General features: G+C 38.2%; 1 pseudogene; it reads left to right on the top strand.

Annotated features, from left to right (window-relative positions):
* Positions 1-13121: 13121 nt before the first annotated feature.
* On the top strand, positions 13122-21192 carry LOC133069546 (T-complex protein 1 subunit delta-like; annotated as a pseudogene).
* Positions 21193-21580: the final 388 nt, after the last annotated feature.

Raw genomic sequence — 21580 nt, 5'->3', positions numbered from 1 at the left:
GACAAAGATGTGTACTCTTAAAAATCGCCTTTCTATCCTCCATACTGCTCAAGGGTTTTCCCACAAGTTTTTCCAGGCACAGGACTCTGATGCTCTCCGAGCTTCTCATTATGACTCCTGATCGTGGACCATACTTTGCTGTAAACTATTTCTTCCTGCTTCCTCTGCTTCCCCTGGAAAAAGCTTGGGCTTCAGAATCAATCAGATCTGATTATACACCCTTGCTATGCTGCTGACTTATTGTTACAATTTGAGAATGTAACATATACACTCTGGGCTTTGTTTTTTTCTCTGAGAGAGAAAATAGTAGTTCCTGTCTTTGAAGTTTACTTTGAGACTTGATTAGGTAAATCAAAAGCTTAGCACAATATATGGAACATATCTGGGTGTCAGTTAATATTAGACAATGACAATAAAATCTGCCTACAGTTCTGCTGCTCTTACGTTACCTGAACAGTTAATGTTTCATTTGCATGGATATTTGCACTTAAAAAAATCAATGAAATCATTGGTATAGAAAATATTTTCCAAAACATTTAGGAGAAATGTTTTAGTGTTTTGGACAAAACTCACATTAATCTATGTAGGCTCTGACTACTTTTTAGTATAGATAAATTATAAGCATCTTGTGTATATATAGTGGTAAACCTGGTTCTAACTAGAGTCTTTCTTTTCTCAGAAATAAGTATAACAGACTCTGAAAGTATTTTAAAAGTAAATGTGTATATACACCAAACTCATGTACATGGAAACTTTAGTTAATAAACTCTCTGCATATATTCACATCCTTGAAAACATAAACCTGTAAGGAAAAGTTATGTAATATGCTCTCCACCAAAATGTTAAAAGATGCCTTTACTCTACACTCAGTCAGGTTGATATAAATTTCAATAGCAGAACTAAAATATAGTGGGGTAAAATTTCTAAGAGCTGTAAGTATGTTGGGTCAATGGTATATGGAGATTTATCTAGAAAGGAAACTACAGAGGGTGATCAAGAATCTATTTGTGGTGGGATGAGGGGTGGGAGGGAGGTTCAGAGGAGGGGAGATATGTACACTTATAGCTCATTCATGTTTTACAGCAGAAACTGACATAACGTTATAAAGCAATTGTGTGTATGTGTGTGTGTGCACACGCGTACTCAGTTCGGTGCAAATCTTTACAACCCCATGGACTGTAGCCCGCCAGGCTCCTCGGTTCATGGGATTTCCCAGGCAAGAATACTGGAGTGGGTTGCCATTTCCTCTTCGAGGGGGTCTTCCCAACCCAGGGATTGAACCCCTGTCACCTACATCGGCAGGAGGATTCTTTACCACTGGGATTCTTTACCTGGGAAGCCCCTGTAAGGCAATTATCCTCCAATTAAAAATTACAAGGGGCTTCCCTGGTGGCTCAGATGGAAAAGAATCTGCCTGAATTGCTGGGGACCCGGGTTCAATCTCTGGGTTGGGAAGATGCCCTGGAGAAGGGCATGGCAACCCACTCCAGTGTTCTTGTTTGGTGAATCCTGTAGACAGAGAAGCCTGGCAGTCTATGGTCCATGGGGTTGCAAAGAGTCGGACATGACTGAGCAACCAACACTTTAAAAAGAATCTAGTTATAAATAATACATAGTGAATGGATATATATTACTAAACAGGAAAGAATGAATATTCACATTGCCATTATTTCTCCCCCCCCCCCTCCATCTTTTCCTTCCCTTTCAAATTTCTTTTTAAAAATATTTTCTTTATTTGGACATACGGGGTCTTAGTTGTGGCATGTGGGATATTTTAGTTATGGCATGTGAACGCTTAGTTGTGGCATGTCAAATCTACTTCCCTGACCTGGGGTTGAGCCCAGCCCTCTACTTTGCCAGTGTGGAGTCTTAGTCACTGGACCACCAGAGAAGCCCCCTCTTTATTTCTTTTCTGTTGTTGATGTTATTTAGTTTTGACATGTATGATACTGTATACATGTAGTTCACAGGCTAATGTTGTTCAGTTACTCAGTCATGTCTGATTCTTTGCAACCCATGGACTGCAGCACGCCAGGCTTCCCTGACTTCCACCATCTCCTGGAGCTTGCCCAAACTCATGTCCATTGAGTTGGTGATGCCATCCAACCATCTCGTCCTCTGTTGTTACAGGTTAACAGTAGAAAACTGGTAATACACTCAACATCTTTCCTACTTGAGATAAGAGACTGATCATTGCAATATCTCAGGAGGATTCATGTGCCCTTGTCCAGAATTTTACTTTTTCCCCCTTTCCTTGGTTGTTTTTCTGCTAGTGTACATAAAATTAAATAATATTTAGTTTTGAAAAATATGTGGCAAAGACAGCTGTAGTTGCAAAGGGGAAAAACAGCAGCACCACTGTGAGAAGGATCCAGGAGGTAAGAAGCTGCATGGAGCATTTGCATCATAATCTGACTTTTGTTTCTTTGAGAGTTTAATACAATGCTTAACTCAGTCAGTGGGGAAGTCAGTGGGGGAAGACTTGAAATGGTCCTAAGAAACATGTCTCAGCAAAACTGGGCCATCTGACAGGCCTAGAATATGGGCCAGGTACCAAAGTCAGGAAGTGATATGGAGTCCTTTGCTTTTGAGCTCCCATGGTCTCCCGTTTGTTCTTACATACAGTTCAAAGTTGACCACTTGCTTTCAGAGAGAAATGTGTATTATTAACTGATCCAGGCAGCAGGATATAAAGAAAAGAGAGGAAGAACTTCAACAGTAGTTCAAGTTAAGTGCAGGTGTGAATCTGAGTGACGTTCACTGAGGCATTTTGTTTTGAGGTTATAAAGATGGTATATACAATGGCACTGGGGATCTTGGCTGTAATAATCCTCACCCCATCTGTTTCTTAAATCACAGTATTCCAATCTGAACCCATCACCCTATATATCATTGATGTACATCTGTCAGCTTTGGGCTCTCCCTTTATTTTTGTGGGAATTCCATGGGCAAATCCTTTTTATTGCCTCTCTTCTTCCTGTAGCCCATGTCTTCCTCTTCTTGGTTTATGTTCTGTTTCTGGTAGAATGCATCCTCAGTGGTGTTTTAAGAAAAGGTACATGGGAGATAGATTTTTCAACATTGCATGTTTGAATGCATTATTTGACTGTCCACTATTTGTTGGGTTTAGAATTTTCTTTATAACTTGAAACTTCATCATCTTCTTGATGCTCATGTTACAGTTAGATTCATTCTGATTCTTGATCTTTTATATATGAGTGTTTTTTTCCCCCTCTCTCTCCATAACTTGTAAAACCTTTTTTACCCACAGCATTTAGAAAACTCACAGTATATAGGTCTCTTTCCATCCACTGTGCTAGGCATTCAGTCTTGCAACTAATGGTTGTCACGTCTGTGGAAATTTCCCAAATTACTTCTCTATTTTCTAGAACTCCTTGTACTTTTTTACTTGTTTTCTTTCCTTCTTCTAACTCATTGATGTTTTGCTCTTCTTTCTGGGAGATTTGCTCAATTTTGTCTTCCTAATCTCCTGTTAGAATTTTAAACCCAACTGTGATGTTTTTAAATTGCAAAGCTTTTTTCTTTTTTCTATGAATGTTTTGTTCTTTATTCCTGTACTAATCCTGCACCAGGGATAAATGATCATCTCTCTTCTTACCAGTAGTGTTAATAATAATGTTTTTATTTTTGAAGACAATTCCTTTTTCCTCCAAGATGAATTGTATTTTTTGTTTGCTTGTTTAGAATTGTCTATAATTTCCATATCACCTGCTTTCTTAAGATGTTTAATTATACTTTTTTTCTTCTCATTTAGGAGTTGAAACTCTGACTGGATGTCAGATTTGAATGTGTGTGCTGAGGAGTGTTTTCAGTATGATCTTTTTTTTTTTTTTTTGTATTGTTATTTTTTTTTAAGATTTTTTTTTTTTTGACATGGACCACTGTTAAAGTCTGTATTGAATTTTTTACAATATGGATTCTGTTTTATGTTTTGGTTTTTTGGCTGCAAGGCATATGGGTATCTTAGTTCCCAGACCAGGGATCAAACCCACTCCCCCTGCATTGGAAGGCAAAGTCTTAACCATTGGACCATCAGGGAGGCATCATCTGAGCTGAGTATTTGAAACAAGAGCTAATGTGCAAAAAATCCTTTTTTTCTCTTGAGAAAGCCAGGTTCTCTTGACTGCCATTTTGCTACAGAAGTCTGGAAATCTTTCTTGCTACATTAAAGCAAACCTTAAGCTGACCAAAGGATTGTTTTGGGGGCAAGATTTGCCCTCATTCTTTTTTCAAGAAAGTCTTAGGAAAGGAGGACTTAAAAAAAAATAAAGTACAACAGTTACATATTTGCAAATCATTTTTCTTCTTACAGTGGATAGATTAGAAAATGACCCTGAGTGATGCAGCATCTTTAAGTACCATAAAACGTCATTTGAGAGAGTATCAGGTACCATGGGACTTCCCTGGTTGTCCAGTGGCTGAGACTTCACTTTCCAATGCAGGGGCTGTGGGTTCAATCCCCGGTCACACACCTTGTGGTAAAAAACAAAACAAAAACAGAAAACAACAAAAAAATTGAAATATAAAGCAGAAACAGTGTTGTAACAAATTCAATAAAGACTTAAAAAAAATAGTCCATGTCAAAAAAAAATTAAAAAAAAAAAGGTGTCAAACACGGGCTCTGTAAATCCAGTGCACTTCTAGCAAAGAAATTTGAAAAGGAGAAACAGAATTACCGAGAAAAACAAAATCTGGTTGCAAATGGTCAGCAGCTGCAAACCTAATTGTTCCACATCAGTGGCTCTCCAATTATCTCTCTCAAGTTTTATCCTTTAAACACTGGTGTGTTTATAAAGGTCAGGTTGATACAACTGATCATGTCGGGACCGGTGAGGGTGGGGAATGGTCAGGAATGTCTACTGGCTTTCCACTGCAATGTTAGTTTGCCCAAATTTTCCATGCTGTGTAATAAAATACCAATTTAGAAGACTAATGAGAACATTTATAGTTTGTGCTTGACATTACTATGCTAAAATCACCAAACTAAGTTTACGGTTATAACCATAATGTACAATGTTTATGGTGTAAACATTTGGGGGCTTTTAAATATAAAAATACTTAATATCAGCAAACTGTCCCCATGTGTAAGTAGTTATCAAATTTGAAAGATCTGAACATGCCAACAGCTATAAAATAAATATATACTCTTGATAGAACATTACAATTTGTATAGTATGTTTGCCTTTCTAACATCATTTGCCCTGGGATCTCAGTTGTGTTTTACATATTTGATATACCCGAAAGCTCAGTATTGTGTTAACAACAGCTGCCTGGATGTGAAATGATAATAGTAGCAATTATGGTGAGGACAGTTTTAATGAAAGGTTGTTGCCTGAAGTTAGTAAACCCTCCTCAAAGATTCGCTAACAGTCAGAATTAACTATGCTATTATTAAAGCAAAAAAAAAAAAAAAAAAAACAAAAACAAAATAAGAAGCAAAAGAAAACACAATCCCCTCCCAAAGCAACAAAAAATTATTTAGCTGGGTGTTCAGTGGATAAGACTATATAATTATATCAAGACAATTATGAGGAGAACACACTGGGCATAGCAAACACCCTCTTCCAACAACACAAGAGGAGACTCTACACATGGACATCACCAGATGGTCAACACTGAAATCAGATTAATTATATTCTTTGCAGCCAAAGATGGAGGAGCTCTATACAGTCAGCAAAAACAAGACCAGGAGCTGACTGTGGCTCAGATCATGTACTGCTTATTGCCAAATTCAGGCTTAAATTGAAGAAAGTAGGGAAAACCAGTAGACCATTCAGGTATGACCTAAATCAAATCCCTTATGATTATACAGTGGAAGTGACAAATAGATTCGAGGGATTAGGTCTGATAGACAGAGTGCCTGAAGAACTATGGACGGAAGTTCATGACAATGTACAGGAGACAGTGATCAAGAGCGTCCCCAAGGAAAAGGCCAAATATTGCCTGAAGAGGCCTTACAAATAGCTGAGAAAAGAAGAGAAGCTAAAGGCAAAGGAGGAAAGGAAAGATATACTGATTTGAATGCAGAGTTCCAAAGAATAGCAAGGAGAGATAAGAAAACCTCAGCGATCAATGCAAAGAAATAGAGGAAAACAATAGGAGATCAAAACAGTCAAACCTAAAGGAAATCAGTCCTGAATATTCATTGGAAGGACTGATCCTGAAGGTGAAACTCCAATACTTTGGCCAACTGATGAGAAGAACTGACTCACTGGAAAAGACTCTGATGCTGGGAAAGATTGAAGGTAGGAGGAAAAGGGGATGACAGAGGATGAGATGGTTGGATGGCATCACTGACTTGATGGACATCAGTTTGAGCAAGCTCCACAAGTTGGTGATGGACAGGGAGGCCTGGCCTGCTACAGTCCATGTGGTCGCAGAGAGTCAGCCACAACTGAGCGACTGAACTGAACTGAATTATGAAGACATTGATTTTTTTTCCTTCTTGATTGAAAAAGCAGAAGTTTTTTTTTTTTTTTTTTTTTTTTAAGGATCTGAATTTTATGCCTCAGTTTTCCCTTATTTTGGGGGGAATCTTGTAATACCAAATACCATCCAGTTTCCCTACCCATAGGGGTATAAACAAGTTTGGAAGCAAATGTGGATGATATTTCATCCCATAGGGTTTGAGTCAGTGAGTTTTCATTGTCATTTATCTCTAGGTATTTTTTTAATTTTCTTTCTGATTTCTTCAATGATCCATTGATTGTTTAGTAATGTATTGTTTAGCTTCTATGTGTTTGCGTATTTTACAGTTTTTTTTTCCTATAATTGGTTTCTAATCTGATAGTTTTGTGTTTAGAAAATATACTTGATATGATTTCAGCTTTCTTAAACTTACTGAGGCTTGATTTGTGACCCAACATGTGGTCAGTCTTGAGAATGTTCCATGTGCCCTTGGAAAACAAGTATATTCTGCTGCTTTCAGATGGAATGCTCTGTAAGTTTTAGTTAAGTCCATTTAGTCTAATGTGTCATTTAAGGACTGTGTTTTTTAAAATTAATTTTCTGTTTAGATAATCTGCCCATTGGTGTAAGTGGGGTATTAAAGTTTCTCACTTTTATTGTGTTACTGTGAATTTCCCCTTTAATGGCTGTTAATGTTTGCCTTATATATTGAGTACTCCTATGGTGGGTACATGTATATTTACAACTGTTATATATTCTTCTGGAATTGGCCCCTTGCTCCTTATGTAGTGACCTTTCTTGTCTCTTGTAACAGTCTTTATTTTTAAAGTCTATTTTGTCAGACCTGAGTATTGCTCCTCTGGCTTTCTCTTTATTCCATTTGCATAGAATACTGTTTTCCATCCCCTCACTGTCGGTCCGTATGTGTCCCTAGGTCTGAAGTAGGTCTCTTGCAGACAGCATATATACAGACCTTGTTTTTGTGATGCAGTGTTTGCAGTGTCTTCATAAACCTTATTCATTTTCTGGTAAAGATCCCAAGACCAGTACAGAGAATGAAAATCAGGGAAAGGTGTGGGCTGCTACCGCTGCTCTGAGACTGAGAGCATAACATTTCTCATAAAGTTCCATTCTGGCATAACCCTGTTCTTCCTTGAGTCGTGAAATCTTCATCCTAGGACCCCACAGCAAGCTGGTGGCAGGGCTGGGATTTTAGACCTGTTGCCATTCTCATTTTAAGTTTTGCTCATTTATGTTCTATACCTGTGCTGTCCAGTATGGAGCCACTAGACACATGTGGTTAATTTCTATTTAAATTAATGGAAATTAAATAAAATTAAAAGTTCAGTTCCTCACTTTCATTAGTTACATTTCAGGAACTCAGTAACCATATATGTTTGATGACCGCACATTGGACAATACAGATATAAACCATAGCATCTCAGAAATTTCTTTTGGACAGTGTTATTCCAAATGCTAAAATGATGTATACATTTCTGATTGATGAAGTATCCTTATTTGTAGAAACCTATTAAAATGAAATTTCAGTATTACACCTAGCCTCTCTAGTATACTAAAGGTCAATGTAAATTCAGAAAAAAAATTAGAAAAATAAACACTAAAAAGGACTGGGAAAAGTAACATTGCCTGTATAAAAGTTAAAGTTACACTGAAATGATTTTTTTGGGGGACTTGAACTCTCAGGTGTAGGAAGCCACAAAGGAAAAAGCAAATTTATTTTTCTGGCTTTGTGTAATTTTCTTTCATTAAAAAATCCCTTTCCAAAGGTCCTTAAGCTAAGGTACAAATGTTGAAACATCAACATCAGACAGCTTTGAGCTAATCAAAATTAAAATTCATTTCATAAAAAAAAATAACCTAAGTATTATCACATTTGGATTCTGTATTTGCCCGAGGTGATGGCAAGAAATAAAAGGTAACATCATTTACAGCAGATGAGTGGGAAGGAAAGCCTTTGTTGATTTTTTATTAGCTGTTTAGCTTCAGGGACTCAGGGGTAATAAAAACAGTAAATAGTACCTTGGTGGCCTGAATAAGTTAGTGATCCTTCCAAAGGTACAAACTCTCAATGAGTGATTAGTTTAAGCCTAGCAAGACCCAAGCTCACCAAAGGTAATTTATAGTAATTATCCCTGTTCTTCCCTATAGGCCTTTCCAGATGATTTGTAATAAAGTCCAACTAAATACTGTTTAAACACATACTATCTGGAATAAGTCTTTTATAGTATAATATACTAAAACATAAACATGTTACTTTCCTTTAACTATTATGTAATAGAGTTTTAAAATAACGCATGTAGTGTCTGGGAGAGTGTTCTGTGTAATTTTTAGTGGATTAAGAAGTGGAAATTTTACAAGCGTATTTTTCAATAATAGACTTATAGGAGGAGGGCAAATGAGATGAGTACAAGTTGGGTTCAAAGAAAGTGGGATATATGTCAGAGGAAGTGACAATATTATTCTGAACAATATGGCAATATGACAATAAAAAGTATTTACAGCCTAAAAATTGAGAGTTATGTTTTATTTGGTGGGGATTTTTAGGACTGAAAGCCCAGGAGACAGCATCTCAAGTAACTGTGAAAGAACTGCTCAGAGGAGGCGAGGATGGGAGCCAGGTTATATAGAAGTTTTGCAGCAAAGGGCAGGTAGTTTGAATGTCAAAAGATGATTGTAAATTAAAGAAACCCAGCTATCCCAAGCACTTTTCTGTGTATGGGAGGAAGTGAAGAATCTGGGTTTACTTTAATCAGTCTTTTGATATGCACATCACTTATCTGGGACCAGTACCCTTTGTTTCACATCTTGAATTTCCTCAGGGCTTAGGGCGAGTGGCTGCAGTCTGAGGGCTGCTAGATGGCAGGTATTCTTTCCTTTCTGAGTTTCCTTAGGGCTCACCAGCCCATCATCCATGGTAGCTGCAATTGCTGATGACCACAACATCCATTATTTACTGATACAGCTGGAAATATTTCATTTCTCAACAAGTTTGGGCACGCCTCATTCAATGATCCCAAAAGCCAGTTACTATCACCTTATGTTTCCTAAAGGAGACATAGATGTCTTTTGGGAGATGATTACAACAGAAGAGTAAATGAAAGTCAAAAGAAAGCTATTTGGCTAAAATGCTGATTGGACATATGTGGCACCAGGAACCAATCACTAGTTCATGACTAGTGATGGTCATGACATCATTAGCATGTCATTTAAGCGAGAGGCTGTACAAGGATCTGTAGAGATGGAACCCTTTGTCCTCAGTCCAGTTGTTATCCTCTCCAATACCAGGCTCCCAGGAGAGCAGGAATCAGCAGCTTTAGCACAGATGTCTGCCCGTGTCATCAATGTCTGCATTCTAGGCAAGCGTCAGCAGCCCCTTGCCGTGTAGAATCTGAGGGGGCCTAGGAGGCAGTGCTATGGAAATTCAGAGAACAAACAGCAAACCTTACAGTAGCTAGGGGTCTAGATTACAGGATACTTCCTGAGAACCCTGAGAAGCATTTGAGGTGAATTTTGAGGTTTTTACATGGAAAACTTCAAACAAATAGAGAAAATTATGATGAACCCAAGGTATCCATCAACCACTGTCACTTCAGTTCAGTTCAGTCACTCAGTTGTGTCCCCATGGAGGCAGTGCACCAAGCTTCCCTGTCCATCACCAACTCCCAGAGCTTGCTCAAACTCATGTCCATTGAATCAACGATGCCATCCAACCATCTCATCCTCTGTCGTCCCCTTCTCCTCCTGCCCCCAATCCCTCCCAGCATCAGGGTCTTTTCCAATGAGTCATCTCTTCACATGAGGTGGCCAAAGTATTGGAGTTTCAGCTTCAGCATCAGTCCTTCCAATGAATATTCAGGACTGATTTCCTATAGGATGGACTGGTTTGATCTCCTTGTAATCCAAGGGACACTCAAGTGTCTTCTTCAACACCATGGTTCAAAAGCATCAATTCTTCGGTGCTCAGCTTTCTTTATAATCCAACTCTCATATCCATACCTGACTACTAGAAAAACCATGGCTTTGACTAGATGGACCTTTGTTGGCAAAGTAATGTCTATGCTTTTTAATATGCTGTCTAGATTGGTTGTAGTTTTTCTTCCAAGGAGTACACATCTTTTAATTTCATGGCTGAAATCACCAGCTGCAGTGATTTTGGAGTCCCCCAAAATAAAATCTCTCATTGTTTCCATTGTTTCCCCATCTATTTACCATGAAGTGATGGGACCAGATGCCATGACTTAGTTTTCTGAATGTTGAGTTTTAAGCCAGCTTTTTCACTCTCCTCTTTCACTTTCATCAAGAGGCTCTTTAGTTCCTCTTCACTTTCTGCCATAAGGGTGGTGTCACTGCATATCTGAGGTTGTTGATATTGGTAATCTTGATTCCAGCTTGTGATTCATCCAGCTGGCATTTCACATGATGTACTCTGCATATAACTTAAATAAGCAGGGTGATAATATACAGCCTTGACATACTCCTGTCCCAGTTTGGAACCAATCTGTTGTTCCATGTCCAGTTCTAACTGTTGCTTTTTCACCTGCATAAAGATTTCTCAGGAGACAGGTCAGGTAGTCTGGTATTCCCATGTATTGAAGAATTTTCAGCAGTTTGTTGTGATCCACACAGTTAAAGGCTTTAGCATAGTCAATGAAGCAGAAGTAGATGTTTTTTCTGGAATTCTTTTGCTTTTTCTATGATCCAACAGATGTTGGCAATTTGATCTCTGGTTCTTCTGCCTTTTCTAAAGCCAGCTTGAATATCTGGAAGTTCATGGTTCACATACTGTTAAAGCCTGGCTTGGAGAATTTTGAGCATTACTTTGCTAAGTGTGCAAGATGAGTGCAATTTTGTGGTAGTTTGTACATTCTTTGGCACTGCCCTTCTTTGGGATTGGAATGAAAACTGACCTTTTCCAGTCCTGTGGTCACTGCCGAGTTTTCCAAATTTGCTGGCATATTGAGTGCAGCACTTTATCAGCATCATCTTTTAACCCATTGTTAACAATTATCAATTCATGGACAAATTTGATTCATTGTTCCTTCATCTGCTCTCGTCCACTTTCTGGATTGTTTCGAAGTCAATTTTAGGACATTTCAAGGAAGTATGTTTTTCTCTACAGTGTATTGGCACAGATAGATAGTATCTTTGACTGCTATCATGGCCATATTTATTCTTTAAGGACATTGGGAGTTACACAGGAAAACAGTAATGTATGTTAAGTGGATTCATTGAGGAAAGGACAGGGAACTTTGGGAACAGACAATCCAGGAGATTGAGGAAAAATCTTAAGAATGTGACATCTAGACCAGTAGTCTCCAACCTTTTTGGCATCAGGGACAGGTTTTACAGAAGACGAGTTTTCTGTGGACTAGGGTAGGGGGGTGGTTTCAGGATGATTCCAGTGCAGTATGCTTATTTTGCACTTTATTTCTGTTATTCCATCAGCTCCACCTCAGATTATCAGGCATTAGATCCTGGAGGTTGGGGATTCCTGATCTAGACTGAATCATGGTGGCCTAATAGGTGTCAGTCAACAGAAGACAGGAAGAAAGGGAATTCCAGATGGATGAAATATCAAATAATTATTTACTTAATGAGTTAAGCATATTTATAGAAGTTTTGTGTAGTTTCTTACCTACTAGTGTTAAATAGGTGGGAGGCCCTAATCTCTCAAGTATCAATAGAGTGAATGTCTGTAAGGTACACATGAATCTGGATTTAACAGAAGATGATCCATTCAGGACACTGCATATATTCAGAAATCTTGGAGAGTAAGGTGTACCGAGCTGGTGGCAATTGTAGTCATGGCTCAAAGAGTGATTCTGTAGCAGCAGCAGCTGAAAGAGAATGGAGACTCATGATGACAATGAGGGTGTCCACAATAGGAATTAATCTAGAATGTAGTGTTCCCACACCAGGTAATATTGGATTGGTCAAAAAGTTCATTATGGTTTTTCTAAAAGATGTTATAGAAAAACCCAAATGAACGTTTTACTAACTCAATATTTAAAAATCTACCTTCCAATATGAGTGTGATCTTTGAAAGATTTTAGTGAATACTTTTTATTATCATAAGTGATGTTTATTGAGTTGACGGACATGAGTTTGAGCAAACTCTAGGAGTTGTGATGGACAGGGAAGCCTGGCATGCTGCAGTCCATGGGGTGGCAGACAGTCAGACACGACTGAGCAACTGAACTGAACTGATGTTTAATTGAAAGTAACATAAGATCGTTTCTTTAGAGGAAATAAGCTCATTTCTATAATCTTGCAAGATTAGGTCAGAGAAGAATTTTCAGGAGTCCCAACTTATTAATAAGTTCTGAATGTTTTAATGTTTTCTGCAAAGAAAAAGTAATATAAAAGTTTTTTATATATCAGTTAGGCCAGTGTAAGAAGACATTAACCACTCTAGAGTTTTCAAACAAGAAAGAATTTAATAAAGGGAAGTGGTACTTATCCAAATTTACTGGAAGGTTTGGTGATAAAGAAGTAGATGGGAGGAGGATGGGGACAAGTAAGTTTTCAGGTCAGACCCAAGGTGCAGCCAGAGCTGGTTCATTACATTTGTGATATTATGTCAAATGAAACTGATGAGCAGGAGAGATCAAACTTCCTAGGAGCTTCAGTAAGACATCTGTGCAAGAGGTTGAGATATCATCTCAGTGAAAATGAAGGGCCATGCCACAATTGTGGCATTTCTAAAGGGCCCAATGGTCTATGACAATTTGAAATGCCCTTCAAAAATGAGAGATAATTTGATGTCCTTTGAATCAGCCACCACAAAAAGTGAGGTATAATACTTCCTGGGCCTCTTTGGATTTTTTTTTTTTTAATTTATTATTTTAAAATATTTTAATGAATTATAGTTGATTTGTATACAGTGTTGTGCTAATTTCTTCTGTACAGCAAAGTAATTCAGTTATACATATATTAAATTCTTTATATCCATTCTTTTTAATATACTTTTCCATTATGGTTTATCACAGGATATTAAATGTAGTTCCCTGTGCTATTCAGTTGGACCTGCTTGTTTATTCATTATTATTCATTTGATAGCTTACATCTCCTAAACCCAACTTCCTATGTCATCCCTCCCCCATATCTCATTTGTTATTTGACTCTAGCCTATTTTATGGGTATCACAAAGACTGATAGTTCTTACATATTAGAGCAAGAAAATGGGTCTGCATGAATAGAGACTATAATTCAAGCTGACACTTGGGTGCATGAGTCAGAAGTCCCAAGTACCAGTGGTCCATGCTGTACGCAACTTCAATACTGTTAATGCCATTAATAGTAACTAGGCATTTTCAGGAAGGGCATCACCTCTTCTAGTAACAGATTTTGTTCACAGAGAACCAGCTTGACTTGCTACTACAACAAAGGGATTATTCACCCCCAATTGCCCACTGTGAACTGAGTATTATCTTGTCTATGCAGCCTAAAATTGGATGTGCACGGCAGCATTCACGTGCAAAATGGAAATGGTCTCTAAAAGCTGGGACTAAGCAGGAGAGGAATGAGGAAACAGCCCTGGTAGGCAGCTTAGGTTTCTATCGTACCTGCATTATGTTGTGGATTCTTCCTTCACACATAGATTTAGCCATATAAAGAGCTGTTGTTTGTTTTAGTCACGAAGTCATGTCTGACTCTTTTGTGGTCCCCATGGACTGTAGCCCACCAGACTCCTCTGTCTGTGAGATTTCCCAGGCAGGAATACTGGAGTGGGTTACCATTTCCTTCTCTAGGGCATCTTCCTGACCCAGGGATCGAACTCGTGTCTCCTGCATTGGCCGTTGGGTTCTTCACCACTGAGGCACCAGGGAACTCCTATATAAAGAGTTACCTATGACAAATTAACAGAAGGAAAAAACTCAGATATGATTTATGGATGCATCTGCATGATATGCTGAAATTAAATAAAAGTGGATGGCCACTCCATTACAACCCCACTCAGGAGACGCTCTGGACAACAGTGATGAAGCAGGCAGAGCTTCCTGTGGCTCATCCAGTATTATACAGAATAGTCTTCTTGTCCTAAAATACCTGCTGTTCTTCACCTATTCAGCCATCCTCCTCTCCACCCAATCTCCTGGACACCACTGATTTTTTTTTTTTTTTATTTCTATAGATTTCCTTTGTCCCAGAATGTAATATAACTGGAATCATAAAGTATATAGTGGGCTTCTTTTACTTAGCACTATGTATTTAAGATTCATCTCTGATTTTTCGTGGCTTAATAACTCATTTTGTGTTTAAAAATTGTGATAAAATGTACATAACACAAAACTTACCGTTTTAACCATTTTCAAGTGTGTGTTGGTGGCGTTCGGTACCTTTGTACTGTTGTGCAGCCATCATCACCATCCATCTTCAGAACTCTTCATCTTAGAAAACTGAAACTCTGTATCTATCAAACAGACATTCCACACTATCCCCTCCCCCTCAGTGCCTGGTGAGCATCATCCTACTATCTCTCTCTATGAATTTCGTGATCTCACTACCTCATATAAGTGGAATCATGTATTGTTTTTATACTTTTGTGACCACCTTAAGTTACTTAGTGCAATGACCTTTAGTTTTTTTTTTTTCCCCTTTTTGACTCACATTGGCAATTTATTCAGAAGAAAGTATTAGCAACTCCTTTTATTATCAACTTTTTTATCCATGTTGTAGTATATGTCAAATTTCCTTCCTTTTTAAGGTTGAACAGTAGTCCATTGTATGTATAAGTGCATGCTAAGTCTCTTCAGTCATGTCCAACTCTTTGTGACCCTATGGACTGTAGGCAGCCAGGCTTCACTGTTCAAGGGGATTCTTCAGGAAAGAATACTAGAGTGGGTTGCTATGCCCTCCTCCAGGGGATCTTCCTGACCCAGGGATCAAACCCACATCTCTTATGTCTCTTGCATTGGAGGAGGGGTTCTTTAACACTTGCACCACATGGGAAGCCCCTATTGCATGTATATACCATGTTTTATTCATTTATTATTTTTATTTTGGCTGTGCTGGGTCTTTTTTGAGGAATGCGGGCTTTCTCTAGTTTTGACCTCAGACTCAGTTGCCCCATGACATGTGGGATCTTAGTTCCCTGACCAGGGATCAACCCCCACATTGGAAGGCAGGTTCTTAACCTCTGGACTACCAGAGAAGTCTCTACACTATGTTTTATTTATGCATCCGTCAACAGACGCTTTGATTGCTTCCACCTTTTGGTTATCAGGAGTAACACTGTTATGAACATGGGTAGACAGATACATGCTCGAGTTCCTCCTTTAGATTCTTTTCCGTATATGCTCCAAGATAGAAATATCTGGATCATATGGTAATTCTACTTTTATTTCTTTTGGAGGTACCGCAATGCTGTTTTCTTGGAGGCTGCACTGTTTAACATTTCTACCAACAGCGCACAGGATTCCAATTTCTCCATATCTTTGCCAAAACTTATTTTCTGATTTTGTTGTTTTGTTTTTGTTAATAGTAGCCATTCTAATGGGTACAAGGCGGTATCTCATTGTGGTTTTCATTCGCATTTTTCTAATGGTTAGTGATATTGGTAATCATTTCATCTGCTTATTGGCCATTTGTTTCTTTCTTGGGGAAATATCTATTCAAGTCTTCTTGTCCATTTTAAAATTGTTTTAAGGGTAAAACACATTTAAGATTCATCCATTTTTTAATGTTGTTTTGAGTTGTCCAAATTGTTTATATATTCTGAATAGAAACATCTTATCAGATATATGATTTTTATTGTTCTTGTTGACTTGCAGGGTTATATATATATATAGGATAGTAACCTCTTATCAGATATATGATGGAAATTTTAAAAAATTCCAAGGGTTACCATTTTATTGTTAACTGTGTCATTTGACACATAGAAAATTTAATTCAACATTGTCCAGTTTATCTTTTTTGGGGGGTTACCTGTGCTTTTGGTGTTATGTCCAAGAAGCCATTGTCAAATCCAGTGTCATGATTTCCTATATGCTTTCTTCTAAGACTTTGATCATTTTAGCTCATATATGATCCATCTTAAGTTAGTTTTCACATATAGTATAAATTAAGAGTCCAATTTAATTTTTTTGCAAGTGAATATTCTGTTTTCCAGTACAATTTGTTAAAAAGATTGGCATCTCCCTATTAAATGGTCTTATCATTGTTAATAATTGGCTGACCATATATGCAAAGTTTTATTTCTGGGCTCTTTGTTTTATTCCATTGGTCTAAATATATGTTTTCATGCTATCAAACCATTCTAGTTACTCTAGCTATATAGTAAAATTTGAAATCATGAAGTGTGAAGCCTTTTTTAATTTTTTTCAATACTATTTTGTTTATTCAGGGTCCCTTGAAATTCCATATAAATGTTAGATCCAGTTTTTCTGTTTCTATGAAAAAAGTCATGGATTGTGGTAGGGATTACATTGAATATGTATGTCACTTTAAGTAATATTGGTGCCTTAATCATACTAAGTTTTATGATCCATGAATGCTTTTCGTTTAGTGGTGCCTTTAGTTTCTTTCAGCAACATTTTGCTGTTTTCAGTATACAAGTTTTTAGTATCATTCATTAAGTTTATTCCTGAACATTTTACTCTTTAAGTATAGTTTTTTTCCTAATTTCCTGTTTGGTTGTTCACTTTCAGTGTACAGAATTGCAACTGACTTTGTGCTGGTTTGTATCCTGAAACCTCGCTGAATTTATTTATTAGTTCTAACAGTTTGTGTGGAATCTTTAGGATTTTCTACATATAAAAATCCTTTGCAAATAGAAATAATTTTGTTTCTTCCTTTTCCATCTGAATACCTTTTATTTAGTTTTCTTGTCTAATTGTTCTTGCTAGGACTTCTTGCACTATGTTGAATAGAAGTGGTAAAAATGGGCATCCTTGTATTGTTTCTGGTCTTAAAAAAAGCTTTTGATTTTTCACCAGTGAGTGTGATGTTAGCTGTGGGCTTTTTGTATATAGATTTTATTTTGTTGAGGTAGTTTCCTTTTATTTCTGCTTTGCTGAGTGTTATTGCCATGAAAACATGTTTAATTTTCTCAAATGCTTTTTCTGCATCACTTGAAATGATCATATGGATTTTTTTCCCTTAGCATTCCATTTACATTCTATTAATGTGATATATTATATTGACTGACTTTCATGTGTCTAGCATCCTTGCATTCAAGATATAAATTCCACTTGGGCATGGTGTATAATCTTTTTAAAGTGCTGTTGAATTTCTTTTGTTAGTATTTTGTTGAAAATTTTTGCATCAATATTTTATCAGAAATGTTTTATATTTTTCTTTTTTTGTAGATTCTTTGTCTGGCTTTGGTATCAAAGTAATGCTGGCCTCATAGAATGGGTTGCAAGTATTTCCTCTTCAGTTTTTTATAAAGCTTTGAGGAGGAGTGATATTAACTCTTTAAATGCCTGTCAGAATTCACCAGTGAAGTCATCTGGTTCTGAGCTTTTGTTTCTTGGGAACTTTTTGACTTCTGATTCAATTATCTCACTATGTATATGTTTGTTTAGATATCCTATTTTTTTTTAATGAAATAATCTTAGTAGGTTGAATGTTTCTAGGAATTTGTCCTGAAGTTTTCACCTAGGTTATCCTATTTGTGTATGCACTTTCTCTTATTACTCTATTATGACCCTTCTTGTTTCTCTATAATCAGTAATGATGGGCTTCCATGATGGCTTAGTGGTAAAGAATCCACCCGCTATTGTAGGAGACTTGGGTTTGATCCCCAGATCTGGAAGATCCCCTGGAGAAGGAAATGGCAACTGACTCCAGTATTCTTGTCTGGGAAATCCCATGGACAGAGGAGCCTGGTGGGCTATAGTCCATGGGGTTGCAGAGTTGGACACAACTTAGTGACTAAACAACAAGAATAAATTGAAATCCACTACTTTTATTGTAGAGTTGTCTATTTGTTCCTCTAGTTCTGTAATGTTTGCTTCATATATTTAGGAATTCTGATGCTTGGCACCTATATGTCTAAAATTGTTATGTTTTCTTGGTGAGTTGACCCTTTTATTATTATATACTGTCCTTCTTTGACCCTTCTAACACTTTCGACTTAAAGACTTTCTGGTCTAATCATAGAATGGCCACTCTTGTTTTCTGTGGGTTACTATTTGCATAGAGCAACCTTTTTTTTTATCCTTTTGTTTGCAATTTATCTGTGTTGTTAGATCTAAACAGGTCAAGAAGTAACAGTTAGAACTGGACATGGAACAACAGACTGGTTCCAAATCGAGAAATATACATCAAGGCTGTATATTGTCACCCTGCTTATTTAACTTCTATGCAGAGTACATCATGAGAAATGCTGGGCTGGAGGAAGCGCAAGCTGAATCAAGATTGCCGGGAGAAATATCAATAACCTCAGATATGCAGATGACACCACCTTTATGGCAGAAAGGGAAGAGGAACAAAAGAGCTTCTTATGAATGTGCAAGAGGAGAGTGAAAAGTTGGCTTAAAACTCAACATTCAGAAAACTAAGATCATGGCATCCGGTCCCATCACTTCATGGCAAATAGATGGGGAAACAATGGAAACAGTGACAGACTTTATTTCTGGAGCTCCAAAATCATTGCAGGCGGTGACTGCAGCCATGAAATTAAAAGATGCTTACTCCTTGGAAGAAAAGCTATGACCAACCTAGACAGCATATTAAACAACAGAGACATTACTTTACCAACATGGGTCCATCAAGTTAAAGCTATGGTTTTTCTAGTAGTCATGTATGGATGTGAGAGTTGGACTAGAAAGAAAGCTGAGCACCGAAGAATTGCTGCTTTTGAACTGTGGTGTTGGAGAAGACTCTTGAGAGTTCCTTGGACTGCAAGGAGATCAAACCAGTCCATCCTAAAGGAAATCAGTCCTGAATATTCATTGGAAGGACTGACGTTGAAGCTGAAACTCTAATACTTTGGCCACCTGCTGGGAAGAACCTACTCATTTGAAAAGACCCTGGCCCTTCTCTGGCTCCTCGGCACCGTTTTCTGGAAGCTTCGTGAAGGCGGTGGTGCTTACGGTTGGTTGCTGGTCAGGCGCAATCCACGTCCATCCGCCCTTCCCAAGCTTACGCAGACCCATCCACGGTTGCCATACCCAAGAATGTAGCCCCCTGGACCTGGCCGCCCGCCGGGGCTGTCGGGGCTGCTGGCGGCCGCGGGAAGAGCGCGTATCAGGACCGCGATAAGCCGGCCCAGATCCGCTACAGCAACATCTCCGCAGCCAAAGCTACTAGCTGATGCTATTAGAACAAGCCTTGGACCAAAAGGAATGGATAAAATGATTCAAGATGGAAAAGGTGATGTGACCATTACAAATGATTTCACCATTCTGAAACAAATGCAGGTGTTACGTCCAGCAGCCAGAATGCTGCTGGAGCTGTCCAAGGCTCAGGATATAGAAGCAGGAGATGGCACCACATCAGTGGTCATTATTGCTGGCTCTCTCTTGGATTCCTGTGCCAAGCTTCTTCAGAAAGGGATTCATCCCACCATCATTTCTGAGTCATTCCAGAAGGCTTTGGAAAAGGGCATTGAAATCTTGACTGACATGTCTTGACCTGTGGAACTGAGTGACAGAGAAACTTTGTTAAATAGTGCGGCCACTTCATTGAACTCAAAGGTTGTGTCTCGGTATTCAAGTCTCCTTTCTCCAATGAGTGTAGATGCAGTGATGAAAGTGATTGACCCAGCCACATATACTAGTGTACATCTTAGAGATATTAAAATAGTTAAGAAGCTTGGTGGGACAATTGATGACTGTGAGTTGGTGGAAGGTCTGGTTCTTACTCAAAAGGTAGCAAATTCTGGCATAATCAGAGTTGAAAAGGCTAAGATTGGGCTTATTCAGTTCTGCTTATCTGCTCCCAAAACAGATATGGACAATCAAATAGTGGTTTCTGACTATGTTCAGATGGATCCAGTGCTAAGAGAAGAGAGAGCTTATATTCTAAATTTAGTGAAGCAAATAAAAAAACAGGATGTAATTTTCTTCTCATATAGAAGTCTATTCTAAGAGATGCTCTTAGTGATCTTGCATTACATTTCCTGAACAAAATGAAGATTATGGTGGTAAAGGATGTTGAAAGAGAAGACATTGAGTTCATTTGTAAGACGATTGGAACCAAACCAGTTGCTCATGTTGACCAGTTCACTGCTGACATGCTGGGATCTGCCGAATTAGCTGAGGAGGTCAGCTTAAATGGTTCTGGCAAACTGATCAAGATTACAGGCTGTGCAAGTCCTGGAAAAACAGTTACAGTTGTTGTTCGTGGTTCTAACAAATTGCTGATTGAAGGAGCTGAGGGCTCCATCCATGATGCTGTCTGCATTATTCGCTGTTTAGTGAAGAAGAGAGCACTCATTGCAGGAGGTGGAGCTCCAGAAATAGAGTTGGCCCTCCGGGTAACTGAATACTCACGAACATTGCGTGGTATGGAATCCTACTGCATTTTCGTGCTTTTGCAGATGCTATGGAAGTCATTCCATCTACACTAGCTGAAAACGCTGGCCTGAATCCCATTTCTACTGTAACAGAACTAAGAAACCGGCATGCCCAAGGAGAAAAAACTACAGGCATTGACGTCCGAAAGGGTGGTATTTCCAACATATTGGAGGAACTGGTTGTCCAGCCCCTGCTGGTTTCAGTCACTGCGCTGACTCTAGCAACTGAAACTGTCCGGAGCATTCTGAAAATTGATGATGTGGTAAACACTCGGTAATCTGGCTGACTGGCATGATCATGGCCACTAATGGTGCAGCTGGAATGGAAGAGCACCTTGGCATTCCTTGTTGTTTCAAAGATTGTTTCTTTTATGAATTTCTGGGCCTGGTCTTCCAGTTGGCATTTGCTTGAAATTGTATAGACACAGTTTAATGAAAATATTAAATATATGGTTTCAAAAAGCAGATTAATTTATTGCTCTCCATTCTGCATTATTCCCACTCTCTCCTAGCATTCTGTTATTTCTGATTCACTTGGGAAATCTGTGTGAGGAGGGAAAAAAGGAGTTAACATTTGTCTGTTAAATTCTTAAGGACTTAATGCTGGGTACTTTTAAGTTTTGTGTTAGGTTGTAGTTTTTGTTGTTTTTCTTCTTTTTGGCTGTG

Source organism: Dama dama, chromosome 14 (assembly GCF_033118175.1).
Source record: "Dama dama isolate Ldn47 chromosome 14, ASM3311817v1, whole genome shotgun sequence".
In the NCBI taxonomy this organism is placed as follows: Eukaryota; Metazoa; Chordata; class Mammalia; order Artiodactyla; family Cervidae; genus Dama; species Dama dama.
Note: the sequence above shows the minus strand (reverse complement) of the source record. Positions and strands in the feature narration are given on the sequence as shown.